Here is a 20,907-nt window from a genome sequence, read left to right as displayed (position 1 = left end):
GTTTCCTTTTGGAAAGAAGGCAAAAAAGGCAGGCCAAGCCTTGCATCTTCCCCAGATGCTCAGAAAGCAGGAAGGGACAGACCCTCAGGGCGGAGGGACTGTGCCCATCTGAAGGTTTGGTAGAAAAGTTTTGGTGCTTTTTTTCTGGAGCTGTGTGATAATAAAAGCAGAGCCCAAGAAGGACTGTTGATGAGATAGACAGTGTGGCATTATTCAGGGGCCCTGAAGAGGGGAGACAGAGGCAGGGTGCTGCAGTGACCTCAGGCCCTGAGGGGAACTCAGGAGACGGCTACCCTGTTACACCCACTGTGCAACAAGGGGCTTCAGCCCCAGCCGAAGAGCAGGAAGCAGACTCCCTGCTTTGATTCCCCCCAGGTAAACAGCACAGAATAATGGAGCTGGGGTGAGGACTGGAGGCCCCGTGTTGCATTGAGAGGAGAAAGCTGTCTTGGAGGAGACTTCCACACCCAGTTAGTAACGGGGACTGAACTGGGTTTTTTCCCCCTTGTTTATGTAAATAGCATTTTCACTCGGTGAACAGTTACATTGCTTTTGTTTTGTGTCTGGTCTGTTGCTTGATGAGTTAAACCTACTGCAAGCACCAGCTTAAATACGGGTAATGTAATGAAAAGCCAGGACGGCTACGTTAGGCAGACAAGGAAGCCAGGAGTACGAGAGGTTGTAAAGGTGCCTTTAGACCCAATGGATTGTATTTGTTCTTAACAATCTGCAGGAAGCTCAGCCACCTAATTCCCACTCAGTTCCCACATATTTCCATGGGAGTTCTGAACAGTGCTTTGTAGATATCTTGGGGGAGAAAGATGTTCGTTTCTGGCATCTGTTTTCCTTTGAGATTTCAGAGGAAAATAAATGGTCAGGTATATAGTCTACTGCATTTGAGCGGGGGCATCAGTGTCAGAACTCCTTCATTCTCACCCCTGCTCTGCCACTCACTTATTGTGGGACCTTGGCCAAGTCAGTTAACCTCTTTGTTCCTCAGTTTATCTATCTGTAAAACCAGCAAGACCATATCAAACCTACCACATGGCTGTGTTGGGAAGCCTTCTTCATTCACGTTTGTAGAAGGCTTTGAGAGGCTAGGATGAAAACTGATACATTTATGCAAAGTATTTGCTTTTTAGATATATCCTCTTCCTGTGTTATTTCGTACTTTATGCCTGGGTCTAATGACTTCCTTTGTTGATTGCGTTAATACTAATCACAAAGTTATTCTTTATTTGTACTACGGTGGCACCTAGAGATTCCAGCTAATTGTGCTGGGTGCTGGCCATATATTCCTTGACTGAAGAGCTTACTATTTAAATAGACAGGACAGACAAAGGGTAGAAAACAAAAAGGATTATTGTCCCCATTTTACAGATGGAGAAATCTTCCACAGGAAGATCAGTTGACTTACTCAAAATCGCACAAATCTGTGGCAGAGATATGAATCAAACTCAGATCTCCTGAGTCCCAGTTCAGTGTCTTAGCTGTAAGACCATCCCTGCCCTTCCAATATTTGTACTTGTACCCAATGGACAATCCTGCTCTGATTGTAAATTTTGATCTGTTTTTCATACCCTTTCAGTTTTGTCCACACTCTTTGGTGACATTTCACAATGACTCACCTGTCAGAAACCTTCTTATTTTCTTTATAGGTTTTCTGATTTCCTTTGTCCTCCATATCTGTCTTAACTCTCTTCTTGTATTCATATTTCTAAGCAGCCAACTCATTTCCTGAGCTTTGGAGCAGGTTTATTTTAAAAATATCTTCATTTCCTCTTCCTGTCTCTCTCCACCCTCGTTTCACTCCAACATTGTCTCTTTTCCCAGAGTACCTTCACTGTTAAAAGTTTGCTTCGTTAAAATGTAGTGACTTTGATTCTGTGAAGCATTAATAACAGACAATATGAAAATGCTCCACCTGGCAACATGGACAAGGCTTGTCCTGCGTGGTGTAAATAATCCTCTGGGCCAAGAGTCCTAAAAGTGAATCTTCCGTTGCTAAGAAATGTGGTGATCAGATTTGTTTGTGGTGGGTTGGACCACACAGCAGGAGCAAACAATGATACTTGCATACAGGCAGCAAACATTTTCAGATATCTATAGTGCCACCATCGCCTATATGAACAGCGGTTAAACAAGAAACAAACCAACCACCACTCCAATAAATTCTAGTGACGGGGCAATCTCCAAAGCATCAGAGGTTCTGCTGGGTTGAGAGAACCAGCTTCAGCTTTGAATATCTTCTCTGAACCTCTTTCAGGGTTGCGTGGGTAGCAAGAAGTTGGGTGGTTTGTGATTAAGGCCAGCTGGCTGATCCTCAGCAGATCAGGGTTCAGTTCCTGGCTCAGCCAGAACCCCCTCGCAGTGTGACGTTGGGCAAATTGTTTGATCTCTCTGTGCCTCAATTCCCCACCTGCAGAATGGGGCTATTGCTTCCCCAAACTTGGTCTGCCTTGCCTCTGACCAGCTTATCAGGTCTTTCGTTAAGCTCCTCCAAGCAAATTTTTTTCTGTTGCCAGGCACTATGATACAGGTAGGTCTCCAGACCCTGAATCTCATTGTTACTGTGATCCAAATGGTGTAATCTTGGGCAAATCATGGTTACACCTTCAATGATAAATGAGACTAGTTGTTTGAAGGGGCTAATGTCGTAATGCCCTGAGCTCTGACCTTTTCTTAGAGAGCTTCCTACAGGATGCATCTTCTCCACCCTCAGGCTGCCCGCAGATTTCTCAACACGCACACCCTTTCCACAGACACCTGCAAGAGCTCCCGCCACGGGCCCCACCCTCTTTTTAAAGAAGAAGCTGCCATTTCTCGAATTAAGAAATAGATTCATCTTAACACTACAAGCAAGATAACTGCAGCCATAAGCAGATATTTAAACAGCATTCAGAATCATTCCTCAATACATCAGTCAACAGTATAAAACCATGTCTGTTGTTATTAATTTCAGCGTCTTTGCAACACTTCATCGCTCAGTTCCCCCTTTGTCAGATGGGGATAATGTCACTGACTTGCCTTACGGGAGGATAAATTCATTAATGTGTAAACTGCTTTTTTTGATCTTTTGGAAGAGCAAAGCAGGTTTCATATGCGAAATTTTATTGCACATTTTATCCACCTGTCACAATGGGGTTCAGTCTCCTCCCTCCTCTTGGGAATCACGGAGCTGTTTCAAGAGCATCTCGCCCATTTTTCTTGCCAAACGCCAAGGCAATGCATCCACATACTTTTCTTCTTCATATTTCAGCAACATCCATTCCGACGGTCAACAAATTCCTCTCGCTATCTTCCCCTACTCTCCCCTTCAATGACCTTTAGTGTCTTCCACACTTGTGGGGAAACCCACTTCGTATGTATCCTAACCTCCCCGGTGCAATTTCCCTTCGCTTTCTCTTATCACTTTTTTCTTCTCTCCACTCCAGTCGACATTCTTTTTTGCCTCTGCACCTGATGGTTTTGCTCTCATATGCCTCTTTCTGACCACTGATTACTTTTGAACGTCCTAGTTCATCCACATTGGGCTTTTTTGTCCTCATAGTCCATTTATTGCTAGATGGCATTCATAACCTTCAGAGCATGCATTCATTTTTGTTAGAGTGTTTTCCATTTTACTCTCTCCCCCTGCCTTTTCCCTCTTTTGCTCTATCCCAGTCAATTTCACTCGGTGCTGGGTGTGCTCTTAAAACAGTTGTAACGTTGGGCGCAATGGTGTTATTCAGCATCGCTCTGTTGACTTCAATGGAGTGACACTGATTTACACCAGCTAAGGATCTGGCCCATAATAAATATCTATGTATATGCCCGTGTTTATGTGAATATATAGGATCATAGAAATGTAGGGCTGGAAAGGACCTTGAGAAGTTATCAAGTCCAGGTCCCCTGTCTGAGGCAGGACCCAGTAAACTGACCACCCCTGAGAGGTGTTTGTCCAACCTGTTCTTAAAAACCTCCAATGATGGGGATTCCACAGACTCCCTTGGAAGCCTGTTCCAGAACTTAACTATCCCTAGAGTTAGAAAGATTTTCCTAATATCTAACCTAAATCTCCCTGGCTGCAGATTAAGCCCATTCTTTTCCTACCTTCAGTGGACATGGAGAACAATCCTATACGTAACAACATAATTGAAGACGGCTATCAGATCCCCCTCCCTAGTACCCTGTTCTCAAGACTAAACATGCCCAGGGTTTTATTCTTTCCTCATAGGTCAGGTTTTCTAAATCTTTAATCATTCATGTTGTGCTTCTCTGAACTCTCTCCAGTTTATCCACATCTTTCCTAATGCGTGGCACCCAGAATTGGACACAGTGCTCCAGCTGAGACCTCGTCAGTTCTGAATAGAGTGGGACAATTACTTCCCTTGTCTTACATATGACATCCTTGTTAATACACCCCAGAATGCTGTTAGCCTTTTTCTGCAACTTCATCATGCTGTGGACTCGCATTCAATTTATGATCCACTATAACCCCCAGATTCTTTTAAGCAGTACGACCACCTAGCCAGTGATTCCCCATTTTCTAGCTGTGCATTTGATTTTTCTTTCCTAAGTTGTAGTACCTTGCACTTTTTTTCCCTTGAATTTCATCTTGTTGATTTCAGAGCAATTCTTCACTTTGTCAAGATCGTTTTGACCATTTTATCGTGAATAAACGTTAGTGAACGTGTGTGAATGAACACACACGCAAATATCTTAATGTTGTTTTTGTTTGTATTCACTCTGTTAACAAATGAAACATGTTTAAAGCTGTGTTTGCCAGTTATATCATCGCTGACACAGATGTGTAAGTTTATTTTATCAGCCACAGAAATGGGGAACCACGGCAAGCTAGGAGCTGAGGGGTAGCCAAAATGAATTTACATAGTAGAATGCTTTTCAGACAGGCCTCGACCCCATCATAAATTTACACACACAGGGTGAAATCACCCCCTTCAGAAAAACAGCACAAGCCCTATTTTGAGAGCTTAAATGGTTCATACGACGTGCTGGTACTCTGCTCAAGCAGGAATTTCACCATGGGGCCTTGTCTTCCTTAGGAAAAAGGTATATTTTTAACATGTTAACTAATGTGTTAAAATCCTAGTAGAGACAAGTTTTAAATGTTAGCAGGTCAAAGTAAACCCTAGGCTTCCCTCTAGGATTTACACCTACTGGGTAACATGGGTCAAAATTGCAGCTGCCTTAGTTAACTGCACTAGGATGTTAACAGATGTTAGCCAACCTGAGTTAAAAGGAAAGAGCTCTTCCTCTAGTGTACACATGATCAGAGAAACCAGACTGTGCTTCTGCAGCTCGGGAAGTGACCTGACCCTCATAGGGTTAAGCGATAGAGTAGCAGTAAGAGGTAGAAAAGCCCCAGGGTACCATTGAGTCTGTCCCACTGCTGTTTGGGGGTGCCAGAAAATTCTTCTTTCAAAGAAGAAAGTTACAGCCCATCTATGGATCGTTGTGGCCACTTAAAATTCCTAGTAGCAGGTGCTTTTTGCATGGGATGTAATACATATATCTCATGCACTGTATTGTATTTTCCTAATAAAACAATTAATTTTTTTATATATTGAAATGATACAAAAGTAGGGTGAAAATTGGGGAAAAAATGAATAATACTTCTTGTAAAACCCAGGATTTTTTTTTCAGTAAAAATTGGTTTAAACTGAAAACGAAGGGGTTTAAGTATGCTTTAAAACACAGTACAGTTGGGGCACTAAAAGTCTTCAGCTGCACAGTTAGAGAAGAGATTATTGAGCATGTCTGTCTTAATCTCAGGCCTCTGAGCATTATATCAATAATTCTTGGCATGCAATATTGTTGCAAGTCCAGCCACTGTCATAACACACTTGATCTTGTAATATAAGCCAGTCAACTCAGGTGTAGATATGAAAGCTCGCAAAGCCAAACAAGGAAAGTGAGCCTCTGAACTGATATATTTATTTATTTCTTCTTCTCCTTTAATAGATTTCTGTCTAGTGATTTCATACTTGACAATATGGATAATACTTACCTCCCATGTAATGCTTTTCATCCACTGAGAAAAGCACTCAAAACGCTTTACAAAAAAGGGCAAGTAGCATTATCTTCATTTTATGTATGGGGAAACTGAGGCAAAAGAGAAGGCAACACAACTTACCCTGGGTCATTGGCAGAGTCAAGATAGAATTCAAATCTGCTGATTCCCAGGCCTGTACCCTATTCACTGGGCCATGCTGCTGTTGTCTATTACACCTGGTTGGGAATTTTCTGATTAAACATTTTTTCATCTGAAAATGTTGATTCATCGAAACCGGAACTGTTCACAAGAAAGGGTGAGGTTCAGTGAATCTCCTGATTCACCAAAATGTTTTGGGTGGGAGGGCAACAAAAGGTTTGAAATTGTCACAAGATCCAGTTTTGATATTTTTCAAAATGAGAAGGTTTGTTTTTAGAATCAAAATGACTTCATTTTGAAATTTAAGTTCCTTTATACTAATGAAGGTTAAAACATTTTTTTAAAGGTCTAAATCAAAATGAAACATTTTGAAATTATCAAAACATTTTGATTGACCGGGTCTGTATATGTTGCTGGGGGAAAATTTTGAGATTTTGAATTTTCATCCTGTTTTGGGACCCGGGCAAAGATTCTAAATCTCAAAACCTCTGAGGGGATGGGAAAACCATTTCCAAACCAGCTCTGTTATCTGTTCCATAGCAGAAAAGAAACTATAAACTCCTAACAAAGCCTGGTCAGCAATGACGCAAGAAGTAAGCTCTGAGCTAGTTTTAAAGTGTGTAAGTTCCTCCATTGCTGGTTGGGAAGAGTAGAAAAATATTCCAAACCTCCTGGCAGAACTCCCTGGCCAGCTGTTAGCAAGCTAAGTGCTGCCCAAGTAGTCATATAAAATACCCGTTCATGGCCAGATGACTACTTCACTGTTCAGAGAAGCCTTAATTTCTCCCAAGTCAAGTAACCCTCTCTGTAGAAGGGGACAAGGCATGACAGACAACAACAGTAATAATGATCCAAGGACCAGGAGCATCTTAGTAAGGCCAGAGAAGAAGGTTTATGAAAAGATTTTCAGAAAAGCCTTAGATGCCAAACTCCCATTGAATTTCAATATGATTTGGGTGGCTAACTCTTTTTTTTTTTTTTTTTTAGCAGATATAGGCTCTGATCCTCCAATCATCATGCAGATAAAAAGCTTACTAAAGCCAATCTCCCAGCTTAAGCCAACAGGAGTTTTATCTCCCTGAAAACCTCAGGTCTAGGCCCCAGGAGGGACAGGGAGGCTTAGGGATGGGCAAACACTCCTGATACTTCATCAGAAACTTGCATTGAATGTAAACCCAAAGTCCTAAAATTCTAGTTATCTACCTCCCTTGGTATTCTTCATTTTCACGTGGATTGATGCTTCTGGGTTCTGACATGACTAGTGTTGAAATACTGCAAGCTGTTCTCACACTATTTCTAGGTGGATTGTAATCCGATGAAGTGAGTTTTAGCTCACGAAAGCTTATGCTCAAATAAATTTGTTAGTCTCTAAGGTGCCACAAGTACTTTTTTTCTTTTTGTAATAGTAATGGAACTCTTGTAAGAAACCCATTCTCTCGAGATTTCCTGACCAATTTAATGGACCTGAGAGGTTTATCTAGTTTGGTTGGCACTTCAGGTAAACACCTGAATTTCTGGCTGCTTTGTCAGATTGACAGTCCGAATCTTGAGTTTTGCCCATTGCTAGCTGAGATACCTGAAATCCTGAAAGGAACAGATAGGAGAAGATTGGAAGTATAGGCAATAGGCACTGTCGAGCCAGTGATACATACGAAGACCAGGAGATTCAGTACCAGGAGGCTAAGACCAGGAACCCATTGTGCTGTGTGCTCTACACAGAATAAGAGATAATCTCTGCTCCCAAGCAGTTTATAGTCTAAAAAGACTGGACAGATGAAGAATGGGACGGGGGCAACAGAGAGGTGAAGTGACTTGCCAAGAGTGTACAGCAGATATATAGCAGGACCTAGGTCTCCTGACTAGTCCACTAAACCATACTGTCCACTAGACCATACCTGACTAGTCCACTAAACCATACTGTCCCTTCTAAGAACACTGAACAATCAACCCATCATTGTGGTGGTATCATATTTTCAGTAGGGTCTAGGTAGCAGTGTCCACCTGTGGTCCAGGTCTGTTTCATTCCACAGCATTCCCTGTTTCTTTCAGGTTTAGCTACAGTTTAAGTCTATTATATTATTCCAATAAGTCCCAGGTAAGGATCTTCTGAAGGCAGCTAATGCTTACTCAGTTAAACAGCATGTGCTCAAAGTCAATATCTCCGTTAATGTATTCAGAGGGTAATAGGTTCCATCTTAGTGTTGCCTTGGAAGCGTTCATTAGGAATGGAACAGTCCTGAGCAGGTCACACCTAATTTGAATGTACTGTATGGACGGAGTGATTTCAGCATTTTTCCATCTTAAAGGGGGCATTATGGTGTCTTGCTTGCAGAAGTGGTTATTTCCCTCCGGATTTCAAACTGCTTCTGAATTGGGCACAGCTTGTACTAGATTGACTGTTTAGAGCGTGCTCGATTACGGCTATGAATTTTATCACACTGTGGAGCAGCATCTCACAAGAGCAAGGGGGAACACAGGGCTGCTTTTCCCATGGTGCCAAGTTCTTCCTGTAATACACTTGTCAGCATCTTGTTCTATTTTATCCAATCTAGATCTGTCCTGAGCACTCATGAAAGCGACCAGATTAACAACAGCTCTTAAAACTGTTGCTCTTTTTGTCCATACAGTAGCAGCCCTATATGCTTTTGCATAATGACCCGCCAATGCACCTACAGAGGCCACCTGCAGTGGGAGGTAGAAGTAGTGGACTCAAACCCCACTTAGTTTTTGATATCCTCTGCTTACGTGATGTGGACAGTTATGCATTAGGAACTGAAACAAGATCAGTGACTCATCTCCCACATCTTGAACAGCAGTCAGATGGCAACAGCTTTCAGTCTCTACTGATCTCAGTGGGATTGGAAGCAATGATCTATGATCTCAGGGTACTGGATATCCAAAATTCCACAACTGATCTGGCTTCATTCAGTATCTGTTTTTAACTCCTTGCTATGTTTTATGTGTTAAGTATATGGCATTGTACTGGCATATGAATCTACAGCGTGATTCCAGACCCCAGTTCCCGGTTGCTTTTTAAGTTACTACCGGAGGTATTTAACATGAGTTGAGTTGTGAAGAAAGTTTACAATGCAGCATCCTTTCAGTGAATTATTTTTGCTCTGTATGGCTCCATTGTGATGAATAAACAGTGTCTCGGGGATTTTTTTAACTTGTTTTTACCCCAGCTTTCTTGATTCATCTGAAACACGAAGAGATTGGTTTGTTTGATGGAGGCCCATGGGCAAGACTTGGAGACGCTGAATTGTGATGTCACATGAGATTGCAGCCTAGAGTCCCCATCACCTCAGTGTCTAGGTTCTTCATAGTATTTCTGGTGGTGCTTGTAGGTCTTTGGTTTAAGTTCAAATAATTTGTTCCTCCTCTTCTTCCCCCCTGAATCTTTCCATCTACGCAAGAAGAAAAGCTCATCTTTAGGCTCTGTTTTTCTCTGAGGTGCTGTGAACATCTAAGAGAGAAATTCTTTGCAATTAACTTCATCTGGGTGAAGTTCACTGAATTGCAGTTAGGAGGTGGGTGGTACACAATGCTCACGCCAATCATTCACAGCGCTCTATTGTGCAGCCCATGATGCAGAGCTTGGAAGAGACAAGTGACAATTTATCTGTCAGTAATTTTGATAACATTGGAGTTATTTTTTAAAAAAAATAGACTTTTTAAAGCCTCTGTTACTAGTCCTAAAACTCCTGCTTCATTTCAATAAAAGAAGTTGCTTTTCACTTCTCCTCCACTTAACACTATGACATGATGGTGAGGCAACCGCTGCAATGTGAAGGGAGAATAAACTTACCTGTGTGTGGAGTGTGTGTCAGTCAGATAAGCCTGTATCTTGAGACAGGAGAATGTGAAGTCAGAGTTCAGGTTTTGCATTGGAGTGCGAATTGGATGCAGTTGCAGGGTATCTTTTCAGTATCTGTTGGCAGTGGAAGCAAAGGCCTCATGGAGGATTGCATGTGTTGTCGAGAGCATTGTAGGCAATGGAAAGGTGGCAATGAATGAATGCTGGAGATTTTCCCCTTAACTTCTGACTTCCATGCCTTTGGGGCGGGGGGGGGAGGGGGTGGCCTGCTGCAGCATCAGCTGTCACTAAGCCAAAGTTTGTCTGTGGTGACTGGTGCAGGAGGAGAGGATGGTTTTGTGGTGACAGTACTGGGAAAACCTGGTTTCAGTTCTTGGCTCGGCCTGGACTCCCAGAGTGAGTTAAGGCAAATTGTGTAATCTCAGTGCCTTAATTCCCCAGCTGTTTAAAATAAAGCTAATTCATCCCTACCTCACCGGGGTGTTGAAAAGAATGTGAGGAACTCAGACACAACTTGGATGATATCTAGGTAGACAGGAGGGTTGCAGCTTTCTGTGACTGAGTGACAGCCATCAAGATTGTCTATCGCTCGCAGTGCAGTGAGCCACCTTCCTTGTAGAGGCTAGAGTAGGAAAAGATGTATCAGGTAATTTTTGTCCATCCCCATATCTCTCACTCATACAGGGCTACATAGTATCCCCTAGTGCTTTGTCCAGTCTAGTTGTATATGTTCAAGCAGTGAGGTTTCTACCTGCCCTTGTGAGACACCTGTACAGCAGCCCAAAGGATCTTGCTGTGTACCAGCCAGCAAGAAGCAATTGAAGAACGAGCGACCCATAAACCTCCACTCCTGCCCTCTTCCACCCAGACCTCAAGCACGTGTGCCTAAGCTCCATTGGTGGAGAACAAGGGGTCCAGTGTGTGCTCCTAAATCCCTATTGGACAGAACTGCGGCTAGCAAAACCACTGGGCTGGCAAATATGTTTTGATTTAGCATAAAGCTCTTTATAACAGCCATAAATCATCCTAAATTCTTTGGTTTTCCCTGACCAGGAACAGAGATATGCAAAAGGAGATTGTAATGAGAAAATGTAAGTCAGTTTGACAAAGGAGAGCTCCCTCTGCTCCCGAAAGATACTGCAGCAAAAACAGTCACCACAGCCAAAGGGGATTGGTTTGTGGCTGCTGGGTGGGACAGAGCAGGCTTTCCTGCCTTTATATACTAGCAACAATATTTAGTGCATCTCATTTAGGGAGCTGGAACTGAACCTCAGAGCAGGAGCTGCTGGCACATGAGAATAGGTCTGATGCAATTTTGCTAACTGACCTGCCTTGCAGAGCTGAAGTGACTAATAAGTGTTGTCTAGCCCAGGGTTTCTCAGCGTTTTTCACAGTATGGAACTCGTCTGACTACTGCGATTGCCTGCCTTGTGGATATCTCCTCACCCTTTAGTGGGGGGGCTTTTCTCTCCCCGTTTGTAATCATCTACCAGGCCTGTGGCAACCAAAGCAAGTGCTGACATGGGAAAGTAACATTAGGGGAGCATTTAATGCATTTCTAGCTGCCTTGGGATGTGATTCAGGAGCTGATGACAGAGGTGCAACCGCGTGTGACCTGCCAGCTTTCTACAGACCACTAGCCAGGTGCCCCAGCTTAGAAGCCCTTTTATAGTGGTTGAGGCAACAGAAGAGGTGTCAGGATTCTTGGGTTCTCTTCCCCACTCCACCACTGTCTCTCTGTGTGAAGCTGCGCCAGCCTCTCTGGGCTTCAACTTACTCACCTGAAAAATAGGTGTAGTGAGCTGAACAGTTCTACAGTTTTCAGTGAAACCTAGTCAGTCAGTGCTTGTCAATGGCTTTGGACCAGATTTTCAAAGATATTTAGGTGCATAGTAGGACTTTCAAAAGCACCTAAGCAGGTGAGGTGCCTACATCCCAGGGGGAATTTTTCAGTCTCTTCCATAGCAGGACCCCCTTGAGACCTACTCCTCATTTAGTAATATGCTAACCCCACCCTGGATGCTTGTTTGTGGCTTCCAGGTTGAGAACCAGTGTCCCTGGGTGAGAGGCACTCCAGTACAGAAGTGCAAAAGCACTAGACCATGGTGATGGGTGCAATGTAAGAACCAGACTAGAGCAGGAAATATGACCCCTAATGATATGCCTCTGTTGGCTGATCAGAACTCCTAGTCCCTTCTTTGTACAGAATCCCAGGTTCACTTCTGCTTTGACTTGCAGCTCACAGCTACACATATGCTGACATTGAAAGTTGGCTGGGTTTTTCCTCTCAAGTAAAAGCCTTCGTTATGAATATTCGTTGACATCTCACTGTAGGTTTTTACCGCTCTCCCAAACCCTTTCTGATTAGACAGTTTCACACAAGGAAATGATACGGGGGAGAGAGGGCGGGATACTCATTTTAAAGGGAATCTGGAGCCACTCTGCTCACCCCAAGAGCCTGAGAGTTCGGAGGGCAAGAAAATGTGACACAAATGTCTATTGCAAGAAGGAAAGGTTTCTTTCACCACCTGAACCTTGTGGGAGGAGGTCAGCCTCTTGCTGAGAAAAGATGCTATTTGTGGAAGCAGCGGTGTGCTGTCCGAGGTGGCAAACATGTTTCAAATCTGTTTTAATCGTGATTTAATAATCATTGACACCACTCAGGATTAACGAAGATTTCATTTTAATCTCGTTCACTTCAAAGTGCCAGGTAGGAATTTCAAAGTGCTTTGCAAGCTTCCATGATAAACATGCCTGCAAGGTAGACAAGTATGAATAGGCCCATTTTACCCATGGGGAGACTGGGAAACGGAAGAGATTAAATCTTCACACTTGAGGGGCTTCCAGGCTGGGCCTCTCAAAGAAGGGGAAGCACCCAACTCACCCCAGATTGGGCTCCGCACACTGACTGGATTTTTTAGAAGTGCTGTGCCCCTGCCCACCCCCATGACAAAAACAGGATTTTGTAGGGGCTCAGCACTTCTGAAAATCAGGCAACTTTCGCCACCCAAGTTTGAAAACTATTGGCGTTGTTTTCTCGGCTAACGTGCCACGCTGTATCAATGTGCTAGAACAGAACGCAGACCCCTGCCTCCTAGGTTTGTTAGCGGAACTTTAATGATTAGACCATGCTTAGGAAAGTGGGTTGAAAACTGATTTCCACTTCCCAGTGCTGGCTCCCAACAATGCTGGTTCAAAATATTTCATATGCAGGGTATTTGCAAATTGTTGGGTTAAGCAAAATGGGGTGCAGTTTTCCTTTACTTAAAAATACTGAGTTATTGGGTGCTGCTGCCTGTAGACCCCAAATGCTCTCACAAGAGACACTGTTACAAGAAGTATGAACAGGTTCTAGTATTTGTGTTTGTATTCTAATATTTGGGATGTTTTGCACGGGCCTCAACAGCCATTTATGTGCCTGAAATAGAGTGAAATCTTCTCTGCTTTCAGTACTTCAGTTCCTGGGAGGTGGTAATTGAGTAAAAAGAGCAGGTTTGGCATTTTTGATCCCTTAAACCACTCGTTTCAGAGTAGCAGCCGTGTTAGTCTGTATTCGCAAAAAGAAAAGGAGGACTTGTGGCACCTTAGAGACTTACCAATTTATTTGAGCATAATGCATCCGAATGCATCCGATGAAGTGAGCTGTAGCTCACGAAAGTTTATGTTCAAATAAATTTGTTAGTCTCTAAGGTGCCACAAGTCCTCCTCTTCTTTAAACCACTCGCTAAAACAAAACAAACAAACAAAACAATACAAATACCAAATGGGCCAGGATGATTTTAGAGATGGGCAATTATCAGAACCAGCTGAATTTAGGTGGTTCAGAGCAAATGAATCTTAGTTCTAAACCAAACTTAGGTTTTTAGTTCTGCAAAAAACGAAACCTCTGACTGATATGTTTTTTTCAAAACCAAAACCACCTTGAATTTACCTGTCACAGACTTGGGACCAGATCCAAACCTTTCTCCAAACCCTGCAGACATGGAGAGTTTAGTTGAAGTTGAATCCAGATCAGAACCACCAAAACTTGTGCAAAACCAAAACTAAAGCGAATAAGGTTTTGCAAAAGCAAATCTGAGCTTCCCTGGTCCCTGTGTTTGGGTTCCTGGGGATCCTGAATGTTCCACCCCAATTCCCAACAATGTGCATGACTTGAATGGCCTCAGCAATCATCAGCTTCTATGGAGAGAGGAAGATGATTTCAGAGAGTCAGCAGATGAAGGCAACTCTAACGGCGCGCCCCATGGACAAGTTGCTGCAGTAACCTGTGGAAGTTATTAATGAAATAATTTCCCTTCTGTTGGATATCTCATCATTTTTCTTTATTGTTCCTTAGCTTTTGCTCGTCGTAGTGTAATGCTTTTAAAGGTCAAATCGAAAGATCCAATCTTGGTGGAAAACCAAAAGTGATGGGGGAAGGGAGAGAAGGAAAGCTGTTCTCTGCTATCATAGCAACCAGGGCTGTGAATTAATGCAACTGAGCTTCCAGAATCAGGTGGGAAAACAATGTCTGAGACCTCATAAAAAGAGCCAAGCAGCATGCAAGGGACAACACGGAGTAGACAGTTGCCCATGCTTTGCATGAAAGCTTGGCCTGTTTGGGGTCAGAGACTCATAGACTTTAAGGTCAGAAGGGACCATTATGATCTGACCTCCTACGTATTGCAGGTCACAGAAACTCACCCACCCACTCCTGTGTGTCAAGTAAATAGATCACATAGAATCACAGAATCGTAGGACTGGAAGGGACCTCGAGAGGTCATCTAGTCCAGTCCCCTGCACTCATGGCAGGACTAAGTATTATCTAGACCATCTATGACAGGTGTTTGTCTAACCCGCTCTTAAAAATCTCCAATGATGGAGATTCCACAACCTCCCTAGGCAATTTATTCCAGTGCTTAACCACCCTGATGGTTAGGAAGTTTTTCCTAATGACTACCCTAAACCACCCTTGCTGCAATTTAAGCCCATTGCTTCTTGTCCTATCCAGTAACTTTCTCGGGGGGTCCTGCTCAAGGTCTGAGTGCTTGGACCAGAGTGGGACTGTGTTTAATGTCCTGCTTAACTGAGCACTCTTATTCCATCACTAGCAGACTGGCCCGCAGTGAATTTTCTTTTATCCTAGTGGCAGAGCTCATCTTTTGCTGGGTTCCCATTGGGATAAAATACTTGCTGAACTTGTGACGGATTTCCTTTTGATGAACTACTGGCAGAGCTCCTCACAATGGATTTCTTTCGAATAAACAGTTGGCAGAGCTCCTCCATAATGAGATTTCCATTGAATAAGCTGTTAAGGGAGCTCCTTTTAACTGGATTCTAGTAGTTAGAGTCAGAGACTGGCAGTACGGAACTCCTGGAGTCTATTCCTGACGCTGCAACTGAAAGGCTGTGTCCTTGGGCAAGTTATGTGACCTCTCTGGGCCACGCTTCATCCATCTGTAAAATGGGTAGAAGAACACTCACCCGTCTCACAGCAACAGTGATACTGCACAGTACAACTTTGTTATGGACAGCATATTTTATATATACTGTAAGCCAATGCCCTTTGGGATGGACAGGCAGCTGCTGTAAATCAGTGTAGCACCATTGACTGTACATGGGTGTAGCCGATTTATGGCAGCTGAGGATCTTGCCTTTTGAGTTAAAATGTGATGGCTACAGACTTCAGTATTAACGACATGAGGCTGGGAGATATTAGCAATGGCATTTGCAGACGAGAGCTGAAAAGCGAGGGGGAGTCCGTGTGATTACAGGATGGGTACTCCAAACGAAAGGAAATACAGAGCAGAATGGGCTTGCACGAACAATGGTGAGATCATGTGACTGGGCAAAGCTGCCTGTGGTGGGGGAAATGGCTGCAGGGGCCAGCCAGCATGGGAGCAGAAGAGCGTTCAGCTGGCAGTGGTGATTGATGGCACTAGTGGTATTATAGGAGCACCTAGGGGCTCCAGCTGATACACACTTGCGCACACACACGTGCAAACATGCACACGCACAGTAAATCACAGTCCCTGCCCTGCAAAGTCTACAGTCTAAGGGTATGTCTACATAGGGATAAAAGACCCTCTGCATGGCCACAGCTGGACTGGACTCAGGCTCTAGGACTGGACTCAGGCTCAAGCTCTAGGATTCTCCAGCCCCGCAGGGTCTCAGACCTTGGGCCCCAGCCTGAGTCCAAGCATCCACACACTGATTTTTCAGCTCTGGAGCCTGAGCCCCTTTTGTGCCCCACTGCTTCCAGGCTACTTCTTCTGACCCCTGCAGAGCTTCTCCTCTCTTGCCTCCTCTCAAGGTTTCTCCGCTGCTTCCCATCCCTGGGGAGTCTGGCAGCAGGACTGCCTCCCTGCATGACTCCATGGGCCCACCACTGAAGTTAGCTCTACTCCCCCATGGCTCAATGCTACTCTACAGCTAGCCCCAAACTACTGGGCCTCCTCTTTTCTGTGTTCTCACCCTCGCTTATATAGCCTTTCCTCACTTCCCCCTACAGCTGGAGTCAGTTACTAGTCTTAAATCTCCCAAACAGATTCAGGTGCAGTCACAAATTATCCCTGGGTTGCTAGGTTGCGGGCAGGGTTGATCCCAGCTTGCCTTAAAAGGCCAGCCCGCCTGTGACAGCCCGTTTTATATATGAAGAACTGAGGCACAGAGAAATTAAATGACTTGCCCAAGATCACATAGAAAGTCTATGGCAAAGTGAGGATGCAAGCTCTCTCGGGCCAGTGCCTTAATCCTAAAACCGTTTTTCCTTTTATTTCTATATATGGTCAAACTCACCCTCAGACACAGGCGCTGGCTTCCAACTTTCCCCGGGGCTGCTCAACCCCTGCTTAGCCCCAGCCCCCCCCCCCCCCGCCCCACTCCACCCCTTTCCCCAAGGTCCCACCCCTGCCCTGCCTCTTTCTGCCCCCACTCTGCCCCAGCCCGGCCTCTTCCCACCCAGTTCTGCCCCCTCCCCTGAGCGCACCCTGTCCCTGCTCCTCCCCCTCCCTCCCAGTGACACCTGCACGCCGCAGAACAGCTGATGGCGGCAGGCTGGAGGCGCTGAGAGGGAGTGGGAGGAATTGATCAGTGGGGCCGTCGGTGGGTGGGAGGCATTGGGGGCGATGGGAGAGCTTGGCTGCCGGTGGTACTAAGCACCAGCTAATTTTTTTTCCGTGGGTGCTCCAGGGCTGGAGCACCCACGGAGTCGGCACCTAAGCCCTCAGATCCTTGGAATCATTCCAGACTGTGAGGCCAAGAATCCAGTTCATTGTACCATACACACACCCGTTGCTCCCTCCCACCCATCAATTGCCTGTTATTGCAGCTGAATACAGAAGTTTTCAGCTGCAGTTTTCAGAAACTTCTGCCACAGAAGTTTGGGATTAGGAGTGGTAGGTTTTCATGCTGCAGGCCTTTGTAATGGGATTAAGCAGATAAGGCCACATAGATAATGATTTCCGCTCTCCTGGGAGCTAGTAATAGTGTTTAGAGACCCTCCTGGAGGTAATGTCTACCAAATTATGTCACTCAGTAGGAAATTTACATTTCTTCTAGTGCTAATTTTAGCAGAACCATGGCTCTTCAGGTAATAGGGATTGATTCGTTAGAGATCTTTTGTGAGTTGCCAAGGATATAGATTTAATCAGGAGGAGGAGGCACACATCCCATAGAAAATTGCCCATTTTATTAACTTTTTGCAAGACTGCACGTTTCTGTTCCTTTTTTGTTCTGTGCTACCAACTTCTATGAGGAGAGACCGAAAGCCACAAATCCTCCTTGAAAGAGAGAGCAGCTCATTGCAAAGGCTCTCTTAAATTGCTTTGCATTATGTGGAGTTGTTCTGCACCCAGGCAGCATTGTCTGTGGAGTAGAAAGCATAAAATGGGCCACATTTCCCACTGTGGTCCTGTAGAATTCTCTAGCGATACCAAGAGAAAGCATTGGGTATGAATATATAGATATTTAGGGCAGTCACAAAGGGCTGCACCATGACTGATTGGTTTTCTAGAGTCCAGGGCTTTCCATTTGTCATTTGTAAAGTGCTTGGCCAAGTACTGGGCTTCTTGCATCTTCTGAAGCAAACAGGTAGTAGCTGGTGTCTGAGGCTCTGGTCTGGTCTGATAATTCCTATGTTTTTGCTGGTTGTCCAGATTTTGAGTTTCACTGCAGAATCCTTATGACTTCAAGAAACCTAATCACTGACTAGATTCCCCACAGTCACAGTTGTGATTCATACAGCACCATAAGCATGCATGATGTTGCGTAGCTATTGCATGACAGTCTCAGCCCTAGAGTGCTTACAATCTAAATCTGGATGCACTGTGATATGAGAAAGCAACAACAATAAATGGAAGGGGAAGGAGGAACGGTGGAAGGGAGCAGGAGGGTTAGAGGAATATGCTCATGTGGTTATAATAATAACACTTACCTCTTATATAGCACTTTTTATCAGATGTCAGAGCACTTTACAAAGGACATCGGTATCATTATCCCCATTTTACATCTGAGGAAACTGAGGCACAGAGCAACTTAGGTAGCGCTCCAGCATCACACTTCTGGCTGTAGGGAGGATGATCCTGAAGTTAAGGCATGGGACAGGTTTCAGGCCATCTGGGTTCTATGCCTGGTTCGGCCAATCTCTGAGGGGATGAACTTGGGCAAATCATAGAATCATAGGACTCGAACAGACCTCGAGAGGTCATCTAGTCCAGTCCGCTGCACTCATGGCAGGACTAAGTATTATCTGGACCCTCTCTGACAGGTATTTATCTAACCTGCTCTTAAAAATCTCCAATGATGGAGATTCCACAACCTCCCTAGGGAATCACTTAAGCTCCCTGTGGCCCGGTCATCACAAGTAAAATGGGGAAGAATGGCTGACTTCACAAGGAGATTTTAGACTAGTTGGTAGCCGCGAGGCTCTCAGATACTGTGGTGATGAGCACTACAGATAACAGAGTTGCCTGCCTGGCCTGTTTTAAAAACAATCAGTTATGGAATCTGTGTTTCCTGAAGCAGAACCCTATTCCTGTTCATAGCCATTGGTATTTGTAGCAACAGCTATTAGAAACAATGATAACAAATCATCCCCATACATTTCTGTTTCCACTGCAGCCAGTTTCCATCCTGCTCAGGGTTAGTTTATTCATGAAACATGTCAGAAAACAGTAGGTCTTTTCTAGCTTTTGCCTATGCCCGCCAGTGAGACAAGAATGACTGCAGCTATTTGGGGGGGACCTGCCTCCCGCCCACTCCCCTTTCATATGATTCCACACAGCCCAGCTCCTGCTGTGATTCGATTTCCTCTGCTCCTGAGGCTCAGGCATAGCTGCCGTGATGACAATGACTTTCGAAAACAAAGCCAGCAAAATGTGAATTTTTAAAGTTTGTGGTTTTCCCTTAAAACTCATTTGAGACTAGCAAGCAATTTCCAGATATCAGGCAAAATGGTGTCCTGCCCGGGACCCCAAGAGCACAGAAGCCCATGCCTCCTTCCTTCCTCACACCTCTCCTTACAATCAGAAACAATGGACTGTGCAAATAATGGCCCTGGTTTTGCAGCCAGATCAATTCACAGCAGCATTCCCCCCGCCCCAGCTTCTCCTGACTCCTGCCCTGGCCCATTCGTGTCTTCCACGGGTGACACAAAGCAAAGGCAATTGGGTCTGATCTACACTCTGGCCCTATGTAGCCAGCAAATATGACTTCCGAAGAAGCATAATAACCACTGGGATGAATGGGAAGTGTTTGGTTTATACAGCTTTGCTGCATTGTGCTGACGTAATTGTCCTGCTTCTGAATGAAATCTGACTTGCCCTCCAGCGTTTAAACTCAGCTTGTACATCAATACTGTTGACACCCTTAATGCAACGATACAGAGCTGATGGTTGGTGCAGACAACATAAGCAGCTTCTTGTTTGGGCATTGCTTTAAAAAAATCCAATACTAAACCGAAGGTTTTGATATACTTCTCCTTATGGGGGAAACCTTTGAGGACGAGATTACTTGGAGGAAGCAGGCATTTCTTCTCTAACTGCCACGCCACTTCTTGTGTCTCCTGTCAATGTCTAATATTTCCTTTTTCTCAGAGAAAAGTCCTGTCCTCCCTAATCTTGTTCAGGAAGAAGCTTGGGACAGATATGAATCTGCTAAATAGTCTAACTCTGTTGAAGAGAGAGTTTGGTTTACAAGTACAGAAGACTTCTGCATGAGGGATGCTGAATTCCTCTGCAATGCGTGAAAAGAGCAAAGATTGTTAATGGTAAACAGATGAGCAATAAATTTCATCCCTCTGAAGGCTGGACCACTGATACTAAGGACAAATATTTCCTGCGGGAAATTCTGGGCTGCAAGATAACATGGCTAGATGCCAAAGTGGCCCCTGCATCTTCAAATGCTTTCTAATTAAGTTCTGGCCAGTAATCTGTTTCTCTGGGTTAAGGGTCTCTTTTAAGATAACAAATTAGCATGGAGCATGTTGAGGTAGTGCAGGAAGGTTTGTTTGATTTGAAATCAGGTATCAACCAGACAATTTGGAATGAAAATTGTCTGCTCCTAATTCTGGTGGTGGCTGAGGGACACTGACGACTTTGGATTTGTTTAAATTGACCCTAAAGCTGGATGGGTTGCAGAATTCTCCAGTGCACTGATTATGAGTGATTACAGAATTAACTGGCTCTGAAAGATACAGCAGGATGTGATTACAATATAAAGGTATCTTGTGTTCCTCCATTCCAGACTCTAATCCCCAGAATGAGTCATTCCCGCTAATATTTGCAACAAAGCTACTGACTTGGCATTTTTAAAGGTGCATTGTTTAGTCAGATACGTCTGTACATTACGTCAATAGTCTGATCATACACGCTGTGCTTCTGTACCCTAAACTTCTGAAAAGTTAGAGAGACATCCAGTTCTATGTAGTATCTGCCTTACTTAAACTGGATCTAGTAAT

At 44.2% G+C, this 20,907-nt stretch overlaps 1 protein-coding gene across 2 annotated transcripts in view; it reads left to right on the top strand.

Moving 5' to 3' along the window:
• KAZN (kazrin, periplakin interacting protein) overlaps window positions 1–20,907 on the top strand; it is a 713,277-nt gene that overhangs the window by 223,936 nt on the left and 468,434 nt on the right. The gene's annotated exons all lie outside the window — the stretch shown is intronic.

This window comes from Lepidochelys olivacea (genome assembly GCF_965140295.1).
Source record: "Lepidochelys olivacea isolate rLepOli2 genome assembly, chromosome: 18".
Classification (NCBI taxonomy): domain Eukaryota; kingdom Metazoa; phylum Chordata; order Testudines; family Cheloniidae; genus Lepidochelys; species Lepidochelys olivacea.
This window is presented reverse-complemented; position numbering and strand designations above follow the sequence as displayed.